Here is a 27,423-nt window from a genome sequence, read left to right as displayed (position 1 = left end):
AGGACCGGAGCAACATCCTACTGAGGCGCATTACCGGTGGCCGGAACGCCGAGGGAGTGGAATAGCATACAGCTTCAAGCCATACTCCAAACAGCGGCAGGACAGTCAGTTTAAGGCGGGCTGTCTACCACATATCACCTATGAAGTCTTGGGGGGCAATTGCGGGAGAGGGGCGTCTCTAGGGTCCCGGAAGAACTCCAGGCCTACCTGACAAACGGGTGCCGTTCCAACCTGAATAACAGGGAGGGATGGAATACGAGAAGAACATCAGTGAATCGAGTTGTGAGGGAACTTAAGAAACAGACACAACAGTTGTGGGGTACTTTCCGTGAGCACAGCAGGGAAGGACTACAACACATAGCGCTAAGAAGGAGGGCACTGATTTCCACCTGTGAGGAGAACTCTGGAAGTGCCATCGGACCGACCGGACTTGCGCAGCCTGGTGAACCGTATTCTGGACTGCGGACTGAGAGATCTCCAGTAAAAGAGGTAAAGAGACTGCAACCTGGTGTCCTTGTTATTTACCGCGACCTGCACCCCACAACTGCACCGCTACACCACCGTTACTGCACCATCATCATCACTTATTGCACCGGACGTCCCCCACTGACGGACAGGGCCACGGACCGGGTCCAGCCACCGTGACAACCCCAGGACTGAGACCCAGAGGCCCGGCTCCGGGTACCCCTAGGCCCTGCGGCGGTGTGGGGGCGCTCCACCTCCATCACACCTATCCTCAAAAAGCCCTCTCTTGACCCATCCTCTGTATCTAGCTATCGCCCTATATCACTTCTCCCCTATGCCTCAAAACTACTGGAACAACACGTCTACCTTGAACTGTCCTCCCATCTCTCTTCTTGCTCCCTCTTTGACCGCTTACAATCTGGCTTCCGGTCACACCATTCCACTGAAACTGCCCTAACTAAGGTCACCACTGACCTTTTAACCGCCAAGAGCAAGCGACACTACTCTGTTCTCCTCCTCCTCGACCTGTCGGCTGCCTTTGACACAGTGGACCATTCCCTATTATTACAGACCCTCTCATCCCTTGGCATCACAGACTTGGCCCTATCCTGGATCTCATCATACCTAACAGACCGGACATTCAGCGTCTCCCACTCACACACCACCTCCTCACCTCGCCCCCTCTCTGTCGGAGTCCCACAAGGTTCAGTCCTTGGGCCCCTGCTCTTCTCCATTTACACCTTTGGCCTGGGACAGCTCATAGAATCTCATGGCTTTCAGTATCACCTCTATGCTGATGACACACAGATCTACATCTCTGGACCAGATATAACCTCCCTACTAACCAGAATCCCTCAATGTCTGTCCACTATTTCATCCTTCTTCTCCGCTAAATTTCTGAAACTTAACATGGACAAAACAGAATTCATCATCTTTCCCCCATCTCACGTGACCCCCCAACGAACCTATCCATTACAGTAAATGGCTGCCCACTCTCCCCAGTCCCACAAGCTCGCTGCCTCGGGGTTATCCTTGACGCTGATCTCTCCTTCAAACCACATATCCAAGCCCTTTCCACTTCCTGCCGACTTCAACTCAAAAATATTGCACGAATCCGTTCATTCCTCAACCAAGAATCTGCAAAAACCCTAGTCCATGCCCTCATCATCTCTCGTCTTGACTACTGCAACCTCCTGCTCTGTGGCCTCCCCTCAAACACTCTCGCACCCCTCCAATCTATTCTAAACTCTGCTGCCCGACTAATCCACCTGTCCCCCCGCTATTCTCCGGCCTCTCCCCTCTGTCAATCCCTTCACTGGCTCCCCATTGCCCAGAGACTCCAGTACAAAACCCTAACCATGACGTACAAAGCCATCCACAACCTGTCTCCTCCTTACATCTGTGACCTCATCTCCCGGTACTTTCCTACACGCAACCTACGATCCTCACAAGATCTCCTTCTCTACTCCCCTCTTATCTCCTCTTCCCACAATCGTATACAAGATTTCTCTCGCGTATCACCCCTACTCTGGAACCCTCTACCACAACACATCAGACTCTCGCCCACCATCGAAACCTTCAAAAAGAATCTGAAGACCCACCTCTTCCGACAAGCCTACAACCTGCAGTAACCACCGATCAACCAATCGCTGCACGATCAGCTCTATCCTCACCTACTGTATTCTCACCCATCCCTTGTAGATTGTGAGCCCTCGCGGGCAGGGTCCTCACTCCTCCTGTACCAGTTATGACTTGTATTGTTCAAGATTATTGTACTTGTTTTTATTATGTATACCTATCCCTCCTCACTTGTAAAGCGCCATGGAATAAATGGCGCTATAACAATAAATAATAATAATAATAATAATAAAGGCGCAACTACCCCTAGCAGTCATTAAAGTGCCCCGCTGTACCCGGATTACTTTGCCCGCTGAAAAAGAGACAGTCATTTCCCTGCCTCTTAACACCAACCGACAACTTGAAGGAGTTGAAGTGTTAATCGAGCCGAGGGCTCCAAGTGGGAGTAAGCTAAACCCACTAGTCGCCCACACCCTAACCGTCGTGAGGAACGGAAGAGTCCCTGTCAGGCTAAACAACACCACAGACGTAGGTGTAGCTCTTGAGGCTGGCATGCAACTTGCCAGAGTATATGCTCTACCCACAGAAGTGAACCCCATGGGACCCTTACAATTCACCCCGTCTACAGAAGATGGCTGGACAGTAACTGTCTCAGCCATAAATGCTCAAGCAGATGATGAAGACATTGGGCGAAAACTACTGGAAAAAGTGCAACTGGACCCGTCGCAGTACACCAAACAGGAAGTGTCTCAAATGGAGAAACTACTGCGAGAACACCAAGACTCCTTTGCAAAGCATGACACCGACTTCGGGTACACCACCAGTATCCAACACGAGATTCCCACGGGCGATGCTGCCCCTATTCGCGAGAGGTACCGACAAATACCACAACAATACCAGGAGGTGAAAAGCCTCTTAGAATCTATGCTACACGCCAGAGTGGTGCGGGAAAGCCAGAGCCCATGGGCTGCACCCGTGGTGATAGTCAAAAAGAAAGATGGATCCCTGAGATTTTGCGTAGACTACCGTCGGTTGAACGCTTGCACGATCCGGGACTCCTATCCACTCCCCCGGATCGAAGAGTCACTGACCGCCCTGAAAAAGGCCAAATATTTTTCGTCTCTAGACTTGGCCAGTGGATATTGGCAGGTCCCCATGAGTGAGAAGGACAGAGAAAAGACCGCCTTCATCCTTCCCATGGGCCTGTACGAGTTTGACCGGATGCCATTCGGCTTGAATAACGCACCAGGGACCTTTCAGAGACTGATGGAACGCTGTCTGGGAGATTTCAACTTCGAATTCACGCTGATATACCTTGATGACATCGTGGTATACTCCGCCACCTTCGAGGATCATCTTCACAAGCTTGGCAAAGTGTTCCAGCGCTTGAAGAAACACGGCTTGAAGTTGAAGCCCAGCAAGTGCCGTCTATTCCAGCAGGAGATCGATTACCTGGGACACCGGATCTCGGCCGAAGGTGTCCAACCCTCTCCAGAGAAGATAGCAGCTGTCCAAGAGTGGCCACAGCCAACTACCATCACAGAAGTCCAGGCTTTCCTGGGGCTAGCGGGCTATTACCGCCGATTTGTCAAGGACTTTGCCCGGCTTGCGGAACCACTGCATGAGACCCTCCGAGGGACCGCGAACAGTCCCAGAGGACGACGCATCAGCTGGGGGCCCGACCAAGAAAAATCCTTCCGGGCGCTTCAAGCTGCTCTGACATCACCCCCTATTCTGGCATATGCAGACTACACCTTGCCGTTCCAGTTATACACCGACGCCAGCCTTCAAGGTCTCGGGGCGGTCCTCTCCCAAGTCCAAGATAACAAGGAACGCGTAATAGCCTATGCCAGTAGATCCCTCCGTGACACCGAAAAGAACCCCGTCAACTACAGCTCTTTCCGCCTGGAACTCCTGGCCCTGACCTGGGCTATGACAGAGAAATTTGCTGGCTACCTGACAGGGGCGGAGGTGCTGGTCGTGACAGACAACAATCCTCTTGCCCACCTAGAAAATGCCAAACTAGGGGCAATGGAACAGCGCTGGATGGCAAGGCTCTCTAGATTCCAATACAAAATTAAATACAGAGCGGGGACGGAGAATCAGAATGCTGACAGCCTTTCCAGAGTGACATCATCCCCGCCGGTAGGGGACCGGGATGAAGAGTTGGAGGAAGATGAACTGCCCGACTTTGCCCGGCTAGCTAAACAAATAGAAGATAGCCGCCAGTATGCTGTAGGTGGGATCGAAGCCGTAGTGGGGTCCCCCCTGTCCCAACAAGAATGGGCCAAGCTTCAAGATCGAGACCCTGAACATGTCTTACTGAAACAGTACGTGAAGACACAAGAGAAACCACCCTCCGAAGTAAGAGCCCGACTATCAACCAGGGCCTCTGCCCTACTTGCCCAATGGGATCGGCTGATCGTGAAGGATGGAGTCTTGTATCGCAGGGCCCTTTTATCCCATATGCTGGAAGAATGTTTGCAGATTGTCGTCCCGGTGCAGCTAGCCCATGAGATGGTGGCTGAAGCCCACAGAAGGAACGGCCACTTCGGCATAGGCAAGACCCTCCGGTGGACCCAGCAATTCATTTTTTGCCCAGGACTCCGTAAGCTGGTTGAAAACGTCTGCCTAAGATGTCGTACATGTGAACTTCACAAGTCTACTGAGCAGAGTGCACCCGTCCAGACTATTAGCACATCCAGGCCCCTCGAGTTGTTGATGGTGGACTATCTGTTGATCGGAACGGCGAATAGTGGCTACCAGTACTGTCTGGTGATGGTGGACCACTTCACGAAATTCGCCGTCGCTGTTGCTACCAAAGATCAGACTGCCGAATCAGCTGCACAGGCCATCTGTCAACACTTCGTTCGGGTCTACGGGTGTCCGGAGCGGCTGCACTCTGATCAGGGGGCATGTTTCGAAGGGCGAGTCATTGAAGAACTTCAGCGGATGTATGGAATCAAGAAGTCCAGGACCACCCTGTATCATCCACAAGGGAATGGCGCGTGTGAACGTTTCAACCGGACCCTCTTACAACTGATCCGAACCTTAGCAGAAGACAAAAAGCCCGACTGGCCTCGATTCCTCCCAGAACTGCTGTGGGCCTATAACAATCAAGTCCATTCTGTCACCGGATACATGCCTTACACCCTCCTTTTTGGCCGCCCAGGCAAAGGCATCCATGAGCTACACCTGTCTAACTCTGATGAAGACACCTGTGGTACCTATCCTTCCTGGCTACAAGCACACCGTCAAAGGATGGAAACTGTCTACCGGCTGGTGGAACAGCAGATCCAGGACCAGGTCCACGCTGATCCACTTCCAGTACAAGAAGACCTACTGAGTGTGGGTCAACTAGTCCTAGTTCGTATAAAGAAACCGCAAGGAAAACTCCGGCCTGTTGTGGATTCTGTTTGTGGGCTCCCTCTGGTGGTTACTGCTGGTACTGGGTGACTTTGGTGGGTTGCGGCCTTTGGTTTCCACCTGTCCATCAGAGGCTGGGTGTTTCCTATTTTACCTGGCCTTTCTGTCATTCCCTTGCCGGCTATCAATGTATTCAGATGTGCTCTGTTTGGTTCCTGCCTACCTGCTCCCAGATCTTTCAGGATAAGCTAAGTGCTGATTTTCAGTTGTTTGGTTTTTTGTCCAGCTTGCTTAGAATGTCTCTATGCTAGCTGGTAGCTCTAGTGGACTGAGGTTCTCCCCATGTGCCATGAGTTGGCACATGGGTTCTTGTAATCTCAGGATGGTTTTTTTGATTAGGGTTTTTTGCTGACCGCTCAGTCCCCTTTTGTGTCATTCTGCTTTCTAGTTTTCAGCGGGCCTCAATTTGCTAAAGCTATATATATCATCTCTATGTGTGTGCCTTCCTCTCATTTCACCGTCAATACATGTGAGGGGGCAACTATATCTTTTGGGGTTCATTCCTCTGGAGGCAAGTGAGGTCTTTGTTTTCTCTGCAGTACTAGTTAGCTCTTAGGCTGGTGCGTGGCGTCTAGAACCAACGTAGGCACGCTCCCTGGCTATCTCTAGTTGCGTTTGTCAGGCGTAGGGCAGCGGTCAGCCCAGGTTCCATCACCCTAGAGCTCGTCCGTTATTTATTTGTACTTTGCTTGTCCTGTGCTATCCCTAGCCATTGGGGATTCATGACAGTATAGCCGGCCAACAAAGTGTTAATTGTTTGGGCTGAAGCAGGAGAAAAAGAAGTGTTTAAGGGAAATTTTTTTTTTTTTTTTCCCTTCAGAGTTTTGCTGCCTAGCCCTTAATTGCTGTCTAGCTGCTTCTTACCTCCTCTTAACCCTTGAATGGCTCTGATCTTAGCTGTTTAACATGGATGTCCAGAGTTTGGCTTCCAGCCTGAGTAATCTCGCGGCAAAAGTTCAAAACATACAGGATTTTGTTGTTCACACTCCCATGTCTGAACCTAGAATTCCTATTCCAGAGTTCTTCTCTGGAGATAGATCTACCTTCCTGAATTTCAGGAACAATTGTAAATTGTTTCTTTCTTTAAAATCTCGCTCCTCTGGAGACCCTGCTCAACAGGTCAGGATTGTAATATCTTTCCTGCGGGGCGACCCTCAGAATTGGGCATTTGCATTGGCACCAGGGGATCCTGCATTGCTCAGTGTGGATGCGTTTTTTCTGGCATTGGGATTGCTCTATGAGGAACCCAACCTGGAGATTCAGGCTGAAAAGGCTTTATTAGCCCTCTCTCAGGGGCATGATGAAGCGGAAATATATTGTCAAAAATTTCGGAAATGGTCGGTGCTTACTCAGTGGAATGAGTGCGCCCTGGCTGCAAACTTCAGAAATGGTCTTTCTGAGGCCATTAAAGATATTATGGTGGGGTTCCCTACGCCTACAGGTCTGAATGAGTCTATGGCTATGGCCATTCAGATTGATCGGCGTTTGCGGGAGCGCAAACCCATGCACCAGTTGGCGGTGTCTTCTGAACAGGCACCTGAGACTATGCAATGTGATAGAATTCAGTCCAGAAGTGAACGGCAAAGTTATAGGCGGAAAAATGGATTGTGTTTTTATTGTGGTGATTCAGCTCATGTTATATCAGCATGCTCTAAACGCACAAAAAGGGTTGATAAATCTTTTGCCATTGGTACTCTGCAGCCTAAGTTCATTTTGTCTGTGACTCTGATTTTTTCACTGTCTTCCATTTCCGTCGATGCCTATGTGGATTCGGGCGCCGCCCTGAGTCTTATGGATTGGTCATTTGCTAAACGCTGCGGTTTTAGTCTGGAGCCTCTGGAAGTCCCTATTCCTCTGAAGGGAATTGACTCTACACCATTGGCTATGAATAAACCGCAGTATTGGACACAAGTGACCATGCGCATGACTCCCGTTCATCAGGAGGTGATTCGCTTCCTTGTACTGTATAATTTACATGATGTACTAGTGCTGGGTCTGCCATGGTTACAAACTCATAATCCTGTCCTGGACTGGAAAACAATGTCTGTGTTAAGCTGGGGATGTCAGGGGGTTCATGATGATGCACCTCCGATTTCTATCGCTTCATCTACTCCTTCTGAGATCCCTGAGTTTTTGTCTGACTATAGGGATGTTTTTGAGGAGCCTAAGCTCAATTCGCTCCCTCCTCATAGAGATTGTGACTGTGCTATAGAATTGATTCCTGGCAGTAAGTTCCCTAAGGGTCGTTTATTTAATCTGTCACTGCCAGAGCATACTGCTATGCGGAATTATATTAAGGAGTCCTTGGAAAAGGGACATATTCGTCCATCTTCGTCCCCTCTGGGAGCAGGTTTTTTTTTCGTGGCAAAAAAAGATGGTTCCCTGAGGCCTTGTATAGATTATCGCCTTCTGAATAAGATTACAGTCAAATATCAGTATCCATTGCCATTATTGACTGACTTGTTTGCTCGCATTAAGGGGGCTAGGTGGTTCACTAAGATAGATCTTCGCGGTGCGTATAATCTGGTGCGGATAAAACAAGGTGATGAGTGGAAAACCGCATTTAATACGCCTGAGGGCCATTTTGAGTATTTGGTAATGCCTTTTGGACTCTCCAATGCTCCGTCAGTCTTTCAGTCCTTTATGCACAATATTTTCCGTGAATATCTGGATAAGTTTATGATTGTGTATTTGGATGATATTTTGGTGTTTTCTGATGACTGGGAGTCTCATGTTCTACAGGTCAGGAAGGTGTTTCAGGTTCTGCGGGCCAATTCTCTGTTTGTGAAGGGCTCAAAGTGTCTCTTCGGAGTCCAGAAGATTTCTTTTTTGGGGTACATTTTTTCTCCTTCTACTATTGAGATGGATCCCGTTAAGGTTCAGGCAATTTGTGACTGGACACAACCTACATCTGTTAAGAGCCTACAGAAGTTCTTGGGGTTTGCTAATTTTTATCGTCGGTTCATTGCAAATTTTTCCAGTATTGTTAAACCTTTGACTGATTTAACTAAAAAGGGTGCTGATGTTACTAATTGGTCTCCTGCGGCTGTGGGGGCCTTTCAGGAACTTAAGCGCCGGTTTTCTTCTGCTCCTGTGTTGTGTCAACCAGATGTTTCACTTCCTTTTCAGGTTGAGGTTGATGCTTCCGAGATTGGAGCGGGGGCGGTTTTGTCACAGAGAAGTTCTGATGGCTCGGTGATGAAGCCATGTGCATTCTTCTCTAGAAAATTCTCGCCCGCCGAGCGCAATTATGATGTGGGTAATCGGGAGCTTTTGGCCATGAAGTGGGCATTTGAGGAGTGGCGTCATTGGCTTGAGGGTGCTAAACATCGTGTGGTGGTCTTGACTGATCACAAGAATCTCATTTACCTTGAGTCTGCCAGGCGTTTGAATCCTAGACAGGCTCGTTGGTCGTTGTTTTTTTCTCGTTTCAATTTCGTGGTTTCATACCTGCCAGGTTCAAAGAATGTGAAGGCAGATGCTCTTTCCAGGAGTTTTGTGCCTGACTCTCCTGGAGACTCTGGGCCTACTGGTATCCTTAGGGATGGGGTAATATTGTCCGCCGTATCCCCAGACTTGCGACGTGCATTGCAGGAGTTTCAGGTGGATAAACCGGATCGTTGTCCACCAGAAAGACTGTTTGTTCCGGATGATTGGACCAGTAGAGTCATCTCCGAGGTCCATTCTTCTGTGTTGGCTGGTCATCCTGGAATATTTGGTACTAGAGACTTGGTGGCCAGGTCTTTTTGGTGGCCTTCCTTGTCTAGGGATGTGCGTACCTTTGTGCAGTCTTGTGAAGTGTGTGCTCGAGCTAAGCCTTGCTGTTCTCGGGCCAGTGGGTTGTTGTTATCCTTGCCCATCCCGAAGAGGCCTTGGACGCACATTTCCATGGATTTTATTTCTGATCTCCCGGTTTCACAGAAAATGTCCGTTATCTGGGTTGTGTGTGACCGCTTTTCTAAGATGGTTCATTTGGTGCCCTTGCCTAAGTTGCCTTCCTCCTCTGAGTTGGTCCCTTTATTTTTTCAGAACGTGGTTCGTTTGCATGGGATTCCGGAGAATATCGTTTCTGACAGGGGATCCCAGTTTGTGTCTAGATTTTGGCGGACGTTTTGTGCCAAGATGGGCATTGATTTGTCTTTCTCGTCTGCATTCCATCCTCAGATGAATGGCCAGACGGAGCGAACTAATCAGACCTTGGAAACTTATTTGAGGTGTTTTGTTTCTGCTGACCAAGATGACTGGGTTGCTTTTTTGCCACTGGCCGAATTTGCTCTTAATAATCGGGCTAGTTCTGCCACGTTGTTCTCTCCTTTTTTTTTGTAATTCGGGGTTTCATCCTCGTTTTTCCTCTGGTCAGGTGGAGTCTTCGGATTGTCCTGGAGTGGACATGGTGGTGGACAGGCTACATCAGATTTGGAATCAGGTGGTGGACAATTTGAAGTTATCTCAGGAGAAGACTCAGCAGTTTGCTAATCGCCGTCGCCGCGTGGGTCCCCGACTTCTTGTTGGGGATTTGGTGTGGTTATCTTCTCGTTTTGTCCCTATGAAGGTCTCTTCTCCTAAGTTCAAGCCTCGGTTCATCGGTCCTTATAGGATCTCGGAGATTCTTAACCCTGTATCTTTTCGTTTGGATCTCCCAGCATCGTTTGCTATTCATAATGTGTTCCATCGGTCGTTGTTGCGGAGGTATGAGGTGCCCGTTGTTCCTTCGGTTGAGCCTCCTGCTCCGGTGCTGGTGGAGGGAGAATTGGAGTATGTTGTTGAGAAGATCTTGGATTCTCGTGTTTCCAGACGCAAACTCCAGTATTTGGTTAAGTGGAAGGGTTATGGTCAGGAGGATAATTCCTGGGTGGTCGCCTCCGATGTTCATGCGACTGATTTGGTCCGCGCCTTCCATAGAGCTCACCCTGATCGCCCTGGGGGTTCTCGTGAGGGTTCGGTGACCCCTCCTCAAGGGGGGGGTACTGTTGTGGATTCTGTTTGTGGGCTCCCTCTGGTGGTTACTGCTGGTACTGGGTGACTTTGGTGGGTTGCGGCCTTTGGTTTCCACCTGTCCATCAGAGGCTGGGTGTTTCCTATTTTACCTGGCCTTTCTGTCATTCCCTTGCCGGCTATCAATGTATTCAGATGTGCTCTGTTTGGTTCCTGCCTACCTGCTCCCAGATCTTTCAGGATAAGCTAAGTGCTGATTTTCAGTTGTTTGGTTTTTTGTCCAGCTTGCTTATTATGTCTCTATGCTAGCTGGTAGCTCTAGTGGACTGAGGTTCTCCCCATGTGCCATGAGTTGGCACATGGGTTCTTGTAATCTCAGGATGGTTTTTTGATTAGGGTTTTTTGCTGACCGCTCAGTCCCCTTTTGTATCGTTCTGCTTTCTAGTTTACAGCGGGCCTCAATTTGCTAAATCTATATATATCATCTCTATGTGTGTGCCTTCCTCTCATTTCACCGTCAATACATGTGAGGGGGCAACTATATCTTTTGGGGTTCATTCCTCTGGAGGCAAGTGAGGTCTTTATTTTCTCTGCAGTACTAGTTAGCTCTTAGGCTGGTGCGTGGCGTCTAGAACCAACGTAGGCACGCTCCCTGGCTATCTCTAGTTGCGTTTGTCAGGCGTAGGGCAGCGGTCAGCCCCGGTTTCATCACCCTAGAGCTCGTCCGTTATTTATTTGTACTTTGCTTGTCCTGTGCTATCCCTAGCCATTGGGGATTCATGACACCGGCCCAAGTGGGAGACCGAAGTCTGTCGAATAATTGGACACCCGTACCCTGGTGGCCCCGTCTACCAAGTACAAGGCGAAGACAGCAGCAGCCTCCGCACCCTGCACCATAACATGTTGCGCCCCCTGTCGTTCTCAGCCTGACTCCCCTCCTATAATGCCTAGAGAGGCGGATATCACTAATACTGTGGGAGACACCGATACCGGGGATGTAGAGGTGGAAGACATCCCTACCCCTGCTCGCTTGACTGACGCGTCTGAACCCCTTACCTCCTCGACTGACTTACCGACTGGGGCGGAGAGTGGGGTGACTGATCGGGGAGAGAGACTAGCACCCGTTAGGCGGACAGCGAGGACCACCGCAGGAGTGCCCCCGGGACAGTCCTACAGAGACCATTATGTGTGGCCCTTTTCACAGCCGGGTCCTACAACCTCCACCGCTATCGCCGCCCTGGAGACAGTCGTTGACAGGGACTGCCAACCTTTAAGCGGGGGGGCGTGTAGTGAGCTGGCCGGCTGTGACTGTTCCGTTATCATTGACATAGAATCTGTGACAGACACTGCCCCCGTGTGGCCAGAAGTTATACCTATGCCGAATGTGATTACAGAGAAACAAACTGTATTGGCTAAACTCCCCCCTGTTATGTCATGTGAACAGGAAGGGAAGGTAGAAGAAGAAGAGCCCGGGAAACCAGTCGGTGCAGAGAGAGGTCTGTGTGTGCTGGCCTCCTCCTGTAGATGCGATATAGAAGGTTGCCTGGATTACCCCTCTCTCTTGGAAGCTGACATCCAGATTGTTCCCAGCTCCCACACTGCAGAGCACTCAGCGGTGACATCACAGATCCTGGAGCTCATGAACTGTAAGCGGGTCCTCTATTGAGAGGCCGAACATTCCACCCCTACCTGCTGAACCCCAAGGACTACAGTCTGGACCTGAGAGACAAAGTTTTGTTTAATTCCTTTTTTCTCTTCGGCTGGAACGTCTCCCTGCTGTGACCGACAGGCCTGCGATGTGGGAAGATAACCTCCTGGAGCAAAGGAACTGGTAACGTGTGGATAGGGACAGTGAGGGATAGTTTGTTATTACACGTTATCTCTGTGAATAGGCATACTTTGTACTGTCTATTATTGTGTTCTGCTGTGTTAAGAAAATGTATAACAGTAAAGATATGTTTGTTAAGATGGAATCTGAGTGTGGAGGTTTTGCTGGGCCAGATCATGGATATGCATGGGCGGCCTTGCCCTCGGACACTTCAGATGCCAGGAATGTAAGTTTTTGTGTTTTTATTGCTTTTCTGTGCCAGTATTTTTGATCTTACATGAACACTGTACTAAGACAAAGAAATAGCCATGTGCTCCTGCTTTTTACTTGCAGTCTTGCAGCTGTACTCAGGAGGAAGGGGTGAGAGGAATCACACACAGTCTTGAGGGATGGGGAAGAAGAGAGAGATAGAATTACACAAGCAGGCTGAGTGAAAAGAAAAGCTGCCATGTGCAAGGAGAAGGGAGGCTGTACAGAGGATCGTAGCTGCAGCATGGAAGTCACATACCAAGGAAATGTAGCAGAGCTGTGTATGTATGCATGCATATTCCTGACAGAGGAATGCACCAGGGAGTAGAGGAAGGGGAATAAACAAAAGTAGAGAAGGGAAGGGAATTAAACTTACAATCCACGCAACAGTCACAGATAACTCCTCCAACACTCCTCAGATGACCACCTCTTCCTCCTGAAGCCATGTAGCAAAAGCTAGCTCTGACATGGATTTGCATCAGAGCCCAATTATAAAAGGGGAAAAGAGTGGCTAACTGATCTCAGCTGCAAGCTCAGAGTTTTCCAACATGGCCAATAAACCCATTTTCTGCCAAAAGGAATAAACACCATTTAAAATGAAGAAGTGCCTCTTCTTAGCGCCGGAGTAGGAGCAATCAGACGCTGCTGTCTTCTGGCCCCACACTGTCGCTATAACCCCATGACACCAAGGTACCATGCGAACTGAGCATCCACCATATTGGCTCCCGCTCCACTATCCAAAAGGATGAATATCTTCTCAGTTTTAGTAATAATAATAGCAATCGTTTTATTTACATAACGCCAACATATTCCGCAGCACTTTACATTTTTTGCACATAGTATCACCACTGTCCCTGATGGGGCTCACAATTTTCATACCAATAACCACTTCTGCAGGTAAGAAAAACTGAGATACACATGCGGAGGAGACCTATACACCCAGGATGCTATCCTCCCCACAACCTGGGGTTAGAAGTTTTGTGCTTTGGTAAAGAAGCACATGCCCCTTTTGACCACAGAAGAAACACAACCCAGGTTTGCGGCGAACCGCAAGAGATTGATACCGAGTGAAGCCCCTCCTAACTGCATTGGTTCTTCAGAGCAAACAGCGAGAAACTTGGTTTTAGGGAGTACCATGGGGAGGCGAAGTTACAACAGATGTACCCCTGAGGCGTCTATCTATGCATATGGCCAGAGCCGTGGCGGACTCCAACGACTCAGGTGTCTCGTACATCGCTAGTGCGTATTTTAACCCCTTTGCCTTTTTGTTTTTTGCTCTCCTTACCAAAGCCATAGCTGTTTTATGTTTCCATAAATATGGCCATGTGATGGCTTGTATTTTGCGGGACCAGTTGTACTTTTGAATGACACCATTGATTTTACCATATAATGTACTGGAAAATGGGGAAAAAATTACAAGTGTCATGAAATTGCAAAAAAAAGTGCAATTCCACAATTATTTTTTTTTCCATGTTCACTAAACGCTAAAACTGGCTGCCATTAATATTCTCCAGGTCATTATGAGTTTGATGATACCAAGCATGTATAGACTATTTTTTTTATTTAAGTAGTGAAAAAAACAACAACAAAGTTTGTTAAAAAAAATTAAATAAAAATGGTGGACCCGTAGCGTCTCCATTTTTCAGTATCTGGGGTTGGGTGGGGGCTTATTTTTTGTGTGCTGAGCTGACGTTTTTATTGATACCATTTTGGGATAGATACAGTGTTTTGATTGTCCATTATGGCAATGTTACAGCGACCAAAAAAACATAATTCTGATGTTTTGATTTTTTTTCTCTTTCCACCATTTACCAATCGGATTCATTCTTTTTATATATTGATAGATCGGGCGTTTCTGAACGTGATACCAAATATGTGCAATTTTTAATTTTTTTAATTGTTTTATTTTGAATGGGGCAAATGGGGCTGATTTGAACTTTTATATTTTTAAAATATTTTAAAAAAAACTTTTTTGTTTTACTTTTTACTTGCTTCATTGGTTTCCATAGGCCACTTGAAGCTGCGAGCCTCTGATCGCTTGTGTTACACATAGCAGGGCTGAAGCTGGCCAATGGGAGGTCATTACAGGGAGGGGTTTGGGTGTAACTGAGGTGCTGATAAAAGGTCAAGCCGAATTATGATCTTTGTTCATGCAGAGAGAGATACATTTTGGTGTCTGCAAGATTCCCGTCGGCTGGACGTTCTTAAAATGAAGCACTCTCCTTCACCAATCATGTCTGTGATCAGTGTAGTAAGTTTCTTTTGGTTTATCCATGTTATTTTATATAATTGTATATGCTGCATTGTTGTGTCCCCTTTGTAAAATCTGCCTATTGTTTGGATTAATTATAACATTTCGGTTCCTTTTGTTCTGTAACCCGCACCCTGGAACCATATACTACCGGAACCAGGCCTCCATTCAGCCTGTGTAAAAAACGACTGGTGGCAGAGAGTAGTCTGGGATTATTGTGGAGTGCGCAGTGAACGTATCGAGGGTATATACATACGTTCCCTGGGTGGGAATCGGAGATGTATATACTACACACTCACTGTTAGTTTTCTGGTAACTGGCCTATTAGTGGAAACAGACTAAGGCCCCCTCCGTTAAACGTTGGCCAATCGTGTAGTTGTCCGGACGTTAGGGGGCAGCTGAGAGCTGTTCCACACAAAGATCACAGCAGATGATTCTGCGTGACCTTCACGGGCTGCAATATCTTGACACCTTAGTTTGAGGATGTCCTTGAAGGAGAAAAACGACAAATGTATCCCGTCCTTCAGAAAACCTATGCGGGAGGGCCACCTTGCCTTCAAGTTCAGCCTGACTGCCCACCAGACCAATAGAGGAGGGGAGCAGAAAACTGTCCCTGGAACTGGGACCAGGGATGCCATCATGGCATTATGGCCTTTACTGCCGTATGGGGCCCGGTGAGCAGCAGTACAGAGGGGTACCCACCTCTTATGCTTCTACTGACCGGGCCCCATCGTGAGCTAAAGTGCTGTGCGCTGCAGAGCACACATCAGCACTGGGGCTGGGGAGCTTTCTCGGAGCTCCAAAGCTGTCTAACATTGACTCCCTCCGTCTTCTCTAGACTTCCGGTCAGGTGATGGCGCGTACGCGCTGACATGTACGAGGAAACCTGAAGCAGAGCTGTGCCTGCAGGAGATCGTCTGTGAGGTAAGTATCAAAAATATTTTTTGTTTTCTTGGTAAAATTAATTAAATGGGTGAGGGAGGATGGGGGACTGCACATGATGAAGTGGGGGGTGAACGGAGGACTGCTAATGATGAATTGAGAGTGAGGGACAGGGGACAGCAATTGAATTTAGTATAAATAATGATGAATTTTGATGGTGGGGGAGCAAATGATGTATTGAATGTGGGGGGAGAACAGATGATAATGAATAGTGGGTGAGAGAGAGAAGACATGACAATGAATTGGGGCGGAAGGGGCATGTAAATATAATGAATTGGGGAGAGGAGGTACATAGTGGGGGCATTGAGGATGCAGTGACCGGTGATGAATTTGGGGAAGAGTACAGGGGCTAATTAATTTATATATTTATTAGGTGGTGAAAGTATAGTTAGTGGGGGTTCAGTGGTGGATTATAATTTAGATTTGGAATGGTGGATTGCATAATAACTACCGTAATTATATATTAATGTGCAGTCTTACATTATGTACAATCGGAGTCAGAGTTTTCTGTGCAAGTGGTGCTGAATTGATGGCAAAGATAGGAATGGACTTAACTAAAGTACAGCAAGCCAGACCGTGAGTTCTAGCAAAAGCAGCATCAATCATGCTGACTCCAGCTCCACTGTCAACAAACACAGAAATCTCCCCAGTTTTGCTCTATAGCGCCACCTCTGCTGTCAGGACAAACCAGGAACTGCAGGTTGACGATAAATACACCCCTTGCTTATTCAACTCCAGACTACTAAGGGTTAAATGAGTCTCCTTTTGCTTAGTCATCAAAGGACTAACTCTCTTAATCTCCTGGCTCTTACTGAAACCTGGATCCAGCAGTCAGACACCACCGCTGCTGCTGCTCTCTCATTTGGTGGACTACACTTTTCTCATACCCCAAGATCAGACAACAGAGCAGGTGGAGGCGTTGGTCTGCTCCTTTCACCCAAATGTACCTTCCAAGTTATCCCCCAAGTACCCTCACTTGTATTCCCTTCCTTTGAGGTCCATGCTGTCAGATTCTACGTCCCCTTCTCCATGCGAGTGGCGGTGGTGTATCGTCCTCCCGGCCCCTCTCACCAGTTCCTGGATCATTTTGCCACCTGGCTTCCACACTTTCTCTCTTATGACACCCCCACCCTCATCATGGGTGATTTCAATATCCCAATTGCTTCTCCCCTCTCCCCATCTGCTTCTCACCTTTTATCTCTAACCTCCTCTTTCGGCCTCTCGCAGCATACTAACTCTCCAACACATGATGATGGAAACTCCCTTGATTTGGTCTTCTCCCGGCTTTGCTCACTGGATGATTTCACAAACTCCCCTCTCCCGCTCTCTGACCACAACCTTCTTTCATTCTCTATCAAGAACTGCCATCCCGCTCAGGTCATCCCCACTTTCCACACTTATAGAAACATACAGGCCATTAACACCCAGAAACTTATGAAGAACTTGCAGTCTTCATTGGCCCCAATCTCCTCCATTTCTTGTCCTGATTCTGCTCTGAAGCATTACAATGAAACCCTGCAAAGTGCCCTGGAAGAAGCTGCACCTCCTATACATAGAACAACTCGGCACAGACGGCGACAACCGTGGCACACGCTGCAAACACGTTTCCTGCAGCGGTGCTCCAGGTGCGCCGAACGTCTGTGGAGAAAATCTAATCTGCCCGAAGATTTCATCCATTATAAGTTCATGTTAAAAACATACAACTCTGCCCTTCACCTCTCCAAACAAACCTATTTCAACACCCTCATCACCTCGCTGTCCAATAACCCTAAACGTCTCTTTGACACTTTCCGGTCCCTACTCAACCCAAGAGAGCAGGCCCCAACCACAGATCTCCACGCTGACGATCTGGCCAATTACTTCAAAGAAAAAATTGACCACATTCGACAGGAAATCATTTCCCAATCTCTTCATACCAAGCACTGTCCTCCCTCCCCCACTGCATCTAGTTCACTCTCTGACTTTGAACCAGTTACAGAAGAAGAAGTAAGCAGGCTCCTTGCATCTTCTCGCCCGACCACTTGCACCAGCGACCCCATTCCGTCGCATCTCCTCCAGTCCCTTTCCCCGGCTGTCACCTCTCACCTAACAAAAATATTCAACCTTTCCCTCACTTCCGGTATTTTTCCCTCCTCATTTAAGCATGCCATCATACATCCACTACTTAAAAAGCCCTCCCTCGATCAAAATTGTGCCGCTAATTATAGACCTGTCTCTAATCTTCCCTTCATCTCTAAACTCCTGGAACGCCTGGTCCACTCCGGTCTTACCCGCTATCTCTCAGATAATTCTCTTCTCGACCCTCTTCAATCTGGTTTCCGCTCTTTACACTCTACTGAAACTGCCCTCACTAAAGTCTCTAATGACCTACTAACAGCTAAATCTAATGGTCACTATTCCATGCTAATTCTCTTTGATCTCTCCGCAGCATTCGACACTGTGAATCATCAGCTCCTCCTCACTATGCTCCGCTCCATCGGCCTCAAGGACACCGTTCTCTCCTGGTTCTCCTCCTATCTCTCTGACCGCTCCTTCACTGTTTGTTTTGCTGGTTCCTCCTCCTCTCACCTTCCCCTTACTGTTGGGGTTCCTCAAGGATCAGTCCTAGGCCCCCTCCTCTTCTCTTTGTATACTGCCCCTATTGGACAAACAATCAGTAGATTTGGTTTCCAGTACCATCTCTATGCTGACGACACCCAATTATATACCTCTTCTCCTGTTATCACGCCGACCTTTTTAGAAAACACCAGTGATTGTCTTACCGCTGTCTCTAACATCATGTCCTCCCTCTATCTGAAACTGAACCTGTCAAAAACTGAACTCCTCGTGTTCTCTCCCTCTACTAACCTACCTTTGCCTGACATTGCCATCTCCGTGTGCGGTTCCACCATTACTCCAAAGCAACATGCCCGCTGCCTTGGGGTCAGCCTTGATTCCGAGCTTTCATTCACCCCCCACATCCGATCACTGGCTCGCTCTTCTTATCTGCATCTCAAAAACATTTCTAGAATTCGCCCTTTTCTTACTTTCGACTCTGCAAAAACTCTTACTGTCTCACTTATTCATTCTCGTCTGGACTATTGTAACTCTCTACTAATCGGCCTCCCTCTTACCAAACTCTCCCCGCTCCAATCTGTCCTGAATGCTGCTGCCAGGATCATATTCCTCACCAACCGTTACACCGATGCCTCTACCTTGTGCCAGTCATTACACTGGCTACCCATCCACTCCAGAATCCAGTACAAAACTACTACCTTCATCCACAAAGCACTCCATGGCTCAGCACCACCCTACATCTCCTCCCTGGTCTCAGTCTACCAACCTACCCGTGCCCTCCGCTCTGCTAATGACCTCAGGTTAGCATCCTCAATAATCAGAACCTCCCACTCCCGTCTCCAAGACTTTACACGTGCTGCGCCGATTCTTTAGAATGCACTACCTAGGTTAATACGATTAATCCCCAATCCCCACAGTTTTAAGCGTGCACTAAAAACTCATTTGTTCAGATTGGCCTACCGCCTCAACGCATTAACCTAATTATCCCTGTGTGGCCTATTAATAAAAAACAACAACATAATCACGTTCCTCCATCATGTTCTCATACACTTTATGCAGTTAATAGCCTCTGTGTCTGTACTGTTACATACTTAGGCAGTTAACTGGTTCATGCAGCTTTACATGAACACCCGAGCCTTACACTATGGCTGGTCCAAATAACTAAAGCAATTGTTACCATCCACCTCTCGTGTCTCCCCTTTTCCTCATAGATTGTAAGCTTGCGAGCAGCAGGGCCCTCATTCCTCCTGGTATCTGTTTTGAACTGTGATTTCTGTTATGCTGTAATGTCTGTTGTCTGTATAAGTCCCCTCTATAAGTTGTAAAGCGCTGCGGAATATGTTGGCGCTATATAAATAAAATTATTATTATTATTATTATTATTAAAGGACAGGCCCCAATAAAATGTCAATTTTTTCCACAAAAAAAACCCACACTCCCTTCTTTTTGCGAATCTCCGGGGAAATGTACGATGCAGAGGCTCCCCCTAACTGCATGAGTTCCTCCACCTTGCCCAGAACTGGTTCACCATCAGACCGCTCTCCTGGCAAAGGGGCAATACCCCGAAAAAGAGGATCCAGAGAGGGTGTTCTTACCCACTGATCCTGAAAGCATCTATCATGGCGTATAGGCAATGACATAGCGGCCTCCAAGGACTCAGAGGTTTCATACACTAACAAACCATCCTTCAACCTTTCAGTGAGGCCCTGAAGAAATTGGCTTCTGGGAGCCGGGTCATTCCATTTACTATCAGTTGATCGTCTACGGAATTCGGAGCTATACGTCTCCACTGACCGATTCCCCTGCTGAAGGCAACGCAACCAGGCCTCAGCCAAGGAGACTCGGTCAGGGTCATCATAGATGAGGGCTAGGGCCAAAAAAAATCCCTCCACAGACTGGAGACAAACCGAATCCTGCAGCAAAGAGAAAGCCCAGGATTGAGGATCTCCTTGTAGCAGAGAGATCACAATACCAACTCGTTGCTCCTCATCTCCAAAGGAGTGCGGACAAAGTTTAAAATACAGTTTGCAAGCTTCCCTGAAAACAATAATCTTGTCTCTACCTCCGGAAAACCTGTCTGGGAGGGGAACCTTGCGTTCCAGCTGGATCAGCCTGTAGAGACACCAACATTAGTGACCAGCAGCCGCTGTTACTGCTGCAGAACCTCATGGCAGAGGTCAGTCACCTCCAGAGGCAGACAGCGAAGCTGCTCTGCCAGTCCTGCAACGGGATCCATAACCAAGTGAGAAAAGGAAAAAAAACACAACATGCCCAGGGGGAAAAACATACACATATATAAAACCACTTGTCAGTTTTTTTTCTTCCTAAATATGCATGACCAGTAATAATGTCAAGCACAGTGTTGGAAAGACTAAGTGCAACATGAGGGGTAGAGGAGAAGGAAGCCCAAACACTAGGAAATGGGGGAGTGGAGACCCCTAGGAAGATCTAATAACACCCTACCTGTCCTACTGTCCCTAAATTGGTTCCTCACCCATCGACGAGCAGCAAATCTAAGCCCTGTATCTCCCTAGAGCAGAGGGGATGAGCACTGGTCAGTCCCCATTGTAAACTAAAGACAAAGAGTAGACAGACAAGGGCAATGAACTTAGCTTGAGTAGACTCAGTGAGGTAACACAAGACATACTCCACAGCTCCAGAGAGGAAGTTAGCCGACTGCTATAGCTCCAAACCTTCACAAGGGAAAATGTGAATATCACCGGCTCTCTGCAGCAGACTGGGGATTTATAAACACCCAGGTCCAGGTGTGTCAAACAGAGCTGGAGGCAGGTTGCCACTGGGTCCCAGAGTCAGATGGATTAAGGAGAAGTCTATTGCCAAACGCAGAGACCTTCTGCAGCCAGATGCAGAGCGACGGTCTGTTGCATCTGACACACTTGTGAAAGAAATACAGAGCTCCAGTGTATAATGGCACTTAGTATTGTGTTTTTTGTTTTTTCCAGTATTGTAGTATTCAGTCACTATGTGGTGGTAATATGTGTTCTCGTCATGGTGTGACCAAGTATTTGTTCCTTGCATGTGGTATTAATGGTCATTTAAAAAAAAAACTGTATGGGACTCATTCCCTTAAAGAAAAATACATAAAAATATACGTACAAACAGTATTGGATACTTTAAGAAATTTTTAATTGGATAGAGTAGAGTAGGGCCCGGCCAAAAGAGATTACCTTGTCATGGTGGCAGTTTAAATAATCTTTTGGCCAAAACAAAAGCTGCTGGCTATACAGGTGATGGGAACTGTTAATATCTGATTGGTGAGGACGCAATGCAGAAGTTGAGTTTTTCCAAGAGTGGGTGATGGGAGTGTGGAAGGTTCGAGGGTGGAAGCGGGGCTGGGGTGGAGCCAGGGCGCAGTCTTAAGTATGGGGCCCTGAAATTCCTAGTGGCAGCCCTGATTGGGACCCTAACTATCCGTGTCCCAGGGGTACTCTTGATGGTAGAGAGGCCTGTGTCTCCAACCTTACTATGCTCCTGTTAAACCCTAGTCTGTCCCCTCCCCCATCTCATGAGGTATGGGACATAAATGTAAGGGAAACAAGACACAGACTGACAGGGGTAACTAAAAATCACTATCATACAAAAACACCAAAATAGGGAGGAAGGTAGGAAAAGATTGGAATAAACAAACCAAACAGGAATAAGGAGGAGAGGATAAACACTCACAGACAACTTGTATGCTCCCAGTCAGCATAGAAAGAGTCATTAACCCTTTCAGCACTGACGGAAAGGAAATCCATTTAAAATAGGACACAATTCACACAGTCTCTAAAGAGGACCTGTGATTCATCATTACCCATTGTGACTGACGGACGTCTGCATGAGGCCTACGGTGCAGTCATCAGTATTGGAGCAAGGAGAAAAGCTTCTTTCCTGACACTGTGATAAAATATCTATTTTTAGATATAAGTAATACATAGTTTAAAAAGTAAATTGTACTCGGCTCTGAACCAGGTCCCTCATCAGATACAATACATGGAAGTCATGGGGGCAGTTAAGGGTCTTCCCCAAACTGTTCCCATGAAGCTGTAATTTTCCACAATGTCTTGTGCTTTCCCATCACTGGAGCTGAGGGTCTGATGCCGCCCCCTTACACCGCTCCATCAGACGCTCGGCCTTGTGCTTGGTGATGTACGGCTGCATGCAAAACCTTTATCTAATTAGTTTTTTTTTCTCGTTTACATCAGGGATGTCTGACATTCATTGTTCTTGTGCACATAGAAGGAAATTAGGAAATTGTTTAAATTGCATGTCCCTCAATATGGACATTGCTGTGTAATATCTTGAAAATAGAGAAGACTTCCGGCATCTCCTAGTCCTGAAAGAGTTAACAGTAATGGCTGCTGGGGAGCAGATCCATTCCAGATGTGACCTGGCTGCAGAGCCTCTGGAATGTCAGACATGGAAGGGGTTAATCTCTGCAGCCTGGACCCATCCAGATGTAATGGGCAGAGGAGGAGGAAGGGGCTCTGGAGCAGCTGAGGCTGGTGGCGGCTCTCTGCTACTTCTCCTTCTTAACTTCCTCCTCTCGCTCACTTCCTTCTGCTCTACAGAATATTACACACTGACTTCCCAGCCTGTGACGCCCTGGGCACTTATCAATGGCATCTCCGCAGACTACTGCCCAGTGACCAACAAGTACAGCTCCTGACACCAGAGAACAATAGCTCGGAATATCAGGGAACATCTCCGGACACCAGAGAACAACAGCTCCCAATACCAGGGAACATCTCTGACCACCAGCAGGCCAATCCTCCAGAAGGACAGGTCTCAATACCAGGGAACAGCTCTGACCACCAGCAGGCCAATCCTCCAGAAGGACAGGTCTCAATACCAAGGAACGTCTCTGACCACCAAGAGTCACCAGAGGAGAACACCTGACACCAGAGAATAGCTCCTGCCTACAACAGAGGACATCACCAGACACCAGAGAGGGACTTCTGCCCCATCCGCTAAGTAGCTTATACCCTCAAAGACTACCTCTTGCCCCTTGAATCCATCTCCAGTCACTAGATCCACCTCCGACATCCCTGAGACCACATTCTTCTCCAATAGGCTAAGAGTGAAATCCAAAAGTTTCTTCCTTGGCATCCAAGAACATTTTCACTCTCCAAACACCAAGTCCTTCTACCCAAATCCATCACTTCCAAGTAGAGACCATCTCTGAGAGCCAAAACATCTTCTGCCAGCCAATACCAACCAGTGCCACCAGAAGGCTCCTTTAGTCAACTGACCCAAGGACCAGAGCCTGAGTACTGAATATCTACCTCTCTCCTGAGAGCTACACAAACCCTCTGGCCCTTATTGAAAAGTCGTCTTAAGTAACTCAGAAGACATCTGTCCTGTCCAGAGATATGAGAGGTAAGTGCGTCCTCGAGCTCTGCAGATATTCACCAATATGAGTGTACCCAAGGCCGAACTACAACCTTTCGAGATCAGCATTCACCTATTGGGTGATAAATGTAGTGGAGCATCTGCTACTTATTATAAACTACAACCCCCAGCATCTCTTGATAGTCAAAGGTTGGAGTCACCAAAAAGATGAAACTTAGATTGGAAGGCCCCAACTCTACATTAATCAAAAGAACTTGCCCTGAAACCTCGCAATCTAATCCTAGCTCCTCTATGGGACTATGCTAATAATTAAAATGGTAGATGTGCAATAGTGTGAACACCGGCATATGGCACCACTGAGCAGAATGAGGTTTGGTGTTATAAAGTAGCACTGTGGCCCATGACATGTGCCCATATGGGCAAGCAGGGGTCACGGGGTTTGTTGGGAACCTGTGTTTGAAAAGTAGAGTATGGACTAGTCCAGGTTGCCTAGCAGGCCCTTATGTGACGTGAGGGGAAAAGGAACTATTGGAGATGGTGTAGTGGCCTGCTAAGATGTGACACGAATCCCAGGACCACTGAGGAAACAGAGGGATCGGTACGGTTATTAGGATCGAGGTTAGAAAAGATGTGTCTGAGTTGTGGGAATTGTAAAGTTTTCCAGAATCTGTTGGTGGCATAGAAATAAAATGATGAAGTATGGAAACCATCTGCTATAAAGAAGTCAGACATCATCTCTAAAATCTGGGAGAGGCAGCAGGACAACCTGCAAAAACGAGGGGTTTCCAGTGTGAGAACTTAGAGTAGAGCAATGGTGAGAGTTTCGCTGACACAATTCACACATATAGAATGGAGAAGCAGCGCGGCCCGCCCCGAGATCTCATGTACCGGATCCACGGCAGACAGGAAGTTACTCAAGAAAAAAGCCCCATTCTTCAGAGAGAGCGGCCCTGGGGTCTCCACACTGAGGCCCGTCAACGTCCATTTCCCCAAATCACCCGAAAAACAAAAGAAAATAAAAAAAACACAGAACTCTCAAGGAAAGTCTCTATATAAAATACACTAAAGTACAATGTATACTGCCATCAATATATAAAATACACCGTATCCATCATCTATATATAAAATACACCGTATCCATCATCTATATCTGTTACACCGTATCCATCATCTATATCTATTACACTGTATCCATACTGCTCCTATGTGCAAGAATATAACTACTATAATACTGCCCCTATGTACAGGAATATAACTACTATAATACTGCCCCTATGTACAAGAATATAACTACTATAATACTGCCCCTATGTACAAGAATATAACTACTATAATACTGCTCCTATGTACAAAAATATAACTACTATAATACTGCTCCTATGTACAAGAATATAACTACTATAATACTGCCCCTATGTACAAGAATATAACTACTATAATACTGCCCCTTATGTACAGGAATATAACTACTATAATACTGCCCCTATGTACAAGAATATAACTACTATAATACTGCCCCTATGTACAAGAATATAACTACTATAATACTGCCCCTATGTACAAGAATATAACTACTATAATACTGCCCCTATGTGCAAGAATATAACTACTATAATACTGCCCCTATGTACAAGAATATAACTACTATAATACTGCTCCTATGTACAAGAATATAACTACTATAATACTGCCCCTATGTATAAGAATATAACTACTATAATACTGCTCCTATGTACAAGAATATAACTACTATAATACTGCCCCTATGTACAAGAATATAACTACTATAATACTGCTACTATGTACAAGAATATAACTACTATAATACTGCTCCTATGTACAAGAATATAACTACTATAATACTGCCTCTATGTACAAGAATATAACTACTATAATACTGCTCCTATGTGCAAGAATATAACTACTATAATACTGCCCCTATGTACAAGAATATAACTACTATAATACTGCCCCTATGTACAAGAATATAACTACTATAATACTGCCCCTATGTACAGGAATATAACTACTATAATACTGCCCCTATGTACAAGAATATAACTACTATAATACTGCTCCTATGTACAAGGATATAACTACTATAATACTGCTCCTATGTACAAGGATATAACTACTATAATACTGCCCCTATGTACAGGAATATAACTACTATAATACTGCCCCTATGTACAAGAATATAACTACTATAATACTGCCCTTATGTACAAGAATATAACTACTATAATACTGCCCCTATGTACAAGAATATAACTACTATAATACTGCTCTTATGTACAAGAATATAACTACTATAATACTGCTCCTATGTACAAGAATATAACTACTATAATACTGCTCCTATGTACAAGAATATAACTACTATAATACTGCTCCTATGTGCAAGAATATAACTACTATAATACTGCCCCTATGTACAAGAATATAACTACTATAATACTGCCCCTATGTACAGGAATATAACTACTATAATACTGCCCCTATGTACAAGAATATAACTACTATAATACTGCCCCTATGTACAAGAATATAACTACTATAATACTGCTCCTATGTACAAGGATATAACTACTATAATACTGCTCCTATGTACAAGGATATAACTACTATAATACTGCCCCTATGTACAGGAATATAACTACTATAATACTGCCCCTATGTACAAGAATATAACTACTATAATACTGCCCCTATGTACAAGAATATAACTACTATAATACTGCCCCTATGTACAAGAATATAACTACTATAATACTGCTCTTATGTACAAGAATATAACTACTATAATACTGCTCCTATGTACAAGAATATAACTACTATAATACTGCTCCTATGTACAAGAATATAACTACTATAATACTGCTCCTATGTACAAGATTATAACTACTATAATACTGCCCCTATGTACAAGAATATAACTACTATAATACTGCCCCCATGTACAAGAATATAACTACTATAATACTGCTCCTATGTACAAGAATATAACTACTATAATACTGCCCCTATGTACAAGAATATAACTACTATAATACTGCCCCTATGTACAAGAATATAACTACTATAATACTGCCCCTATGTACAAGAATATAACTACTATAATACTGCCCCTATGTACAAGAATATAACTACTATAATACTGCCCCTATGTACAAGAATATAACTACTATAATACTGCCCATATGTACAAGAATATAACTACTATAATACTGCCCATATGTACAAGAATATAACTACTATAATACTGCCCCCTATGTACAAGAATATAACTACTATAATACTGCTCCCTATGTACAAGAATATAACTACTATAATACTGCCCCTATGTACAAGAATATAACTACTATAATACTGCCCCTATGTACAAGAATATAACTACTATAATACTGCCGCTATGTACAGGAATATAACTACTATAATACTGCCCCTATGTACAAGAATATAACTACTATAATACTGCTCCTATGTACAAGAATATAACTACTATAATACTGCTCCTATGTACAAGAATATAACTACTATAATACTGCTCCTATGTACAAGAATATAACTACTATAATACTGCCCATATGTACAAGAATATAACTACTATAATACTGCCCCTATGTACAAGAATATAACTACTATAATACTGCTCCTATGTACAAGAATATAACTACTATAATACTGCCCCTATGTACAAGAATATAACTACTATAATACTGCTCCCTATGTACAAGAATATAACTACTATAATACTGCTCCTATGTACAAGAATATAACTACTATAATACTGCTCCTATGTACAAGAATATAACTACTATAATACTGCTCCTATGTACAA

General features: G+C 46.0%; 1 protein-coding gene across 3 annotated transcripts in view; it reads left to right on the top strand.

The window, feature by feature from the left end:
- RHOG (ras homolog family member G) overlaps positions 1-27,423 on the top strand; it is a 135,422-nt gene that overhangs the window by 66,116 nt on the left and 41,883 nt on the right. Inside the window, exons 1-2 of one of the 3 annotated variants that reach the window (XM_077298938.1) lie at positions 22,704-23,015; positions 23,073-23,609. The exons of 1 other annotated variant lie outside the window; for it this stretch is intronic. The gene's annotated coding sequence lies outside the window, so the exon portion shown is untranslated. Of the gene's footprint in view, positions 1-22,703; positions 23,610-27,423 lie in introns of those variants that run through there. One more of the 3 variants, XM_077298937.1, reaches the window with a different exon arrangement.

The sequence above is a fragment of the Ranitomeya variabilis genome, chromosome 3 (assembly GCF_051348905.1).
Source record: "Ranitomeya variabilis isolate aRanVar5 chromosome 3, aRanVar5.hap1, whole genome shotgun sequence".
NCBI lineage: Eukaryota > Metazoa > Chordata > Amphibia > Anura > Dendrobatidae > Ranitomeya > Ranitomeya variabilis.
This window is presented reverse-complemented; position numbering and strand designations above follow the sequence as displayed.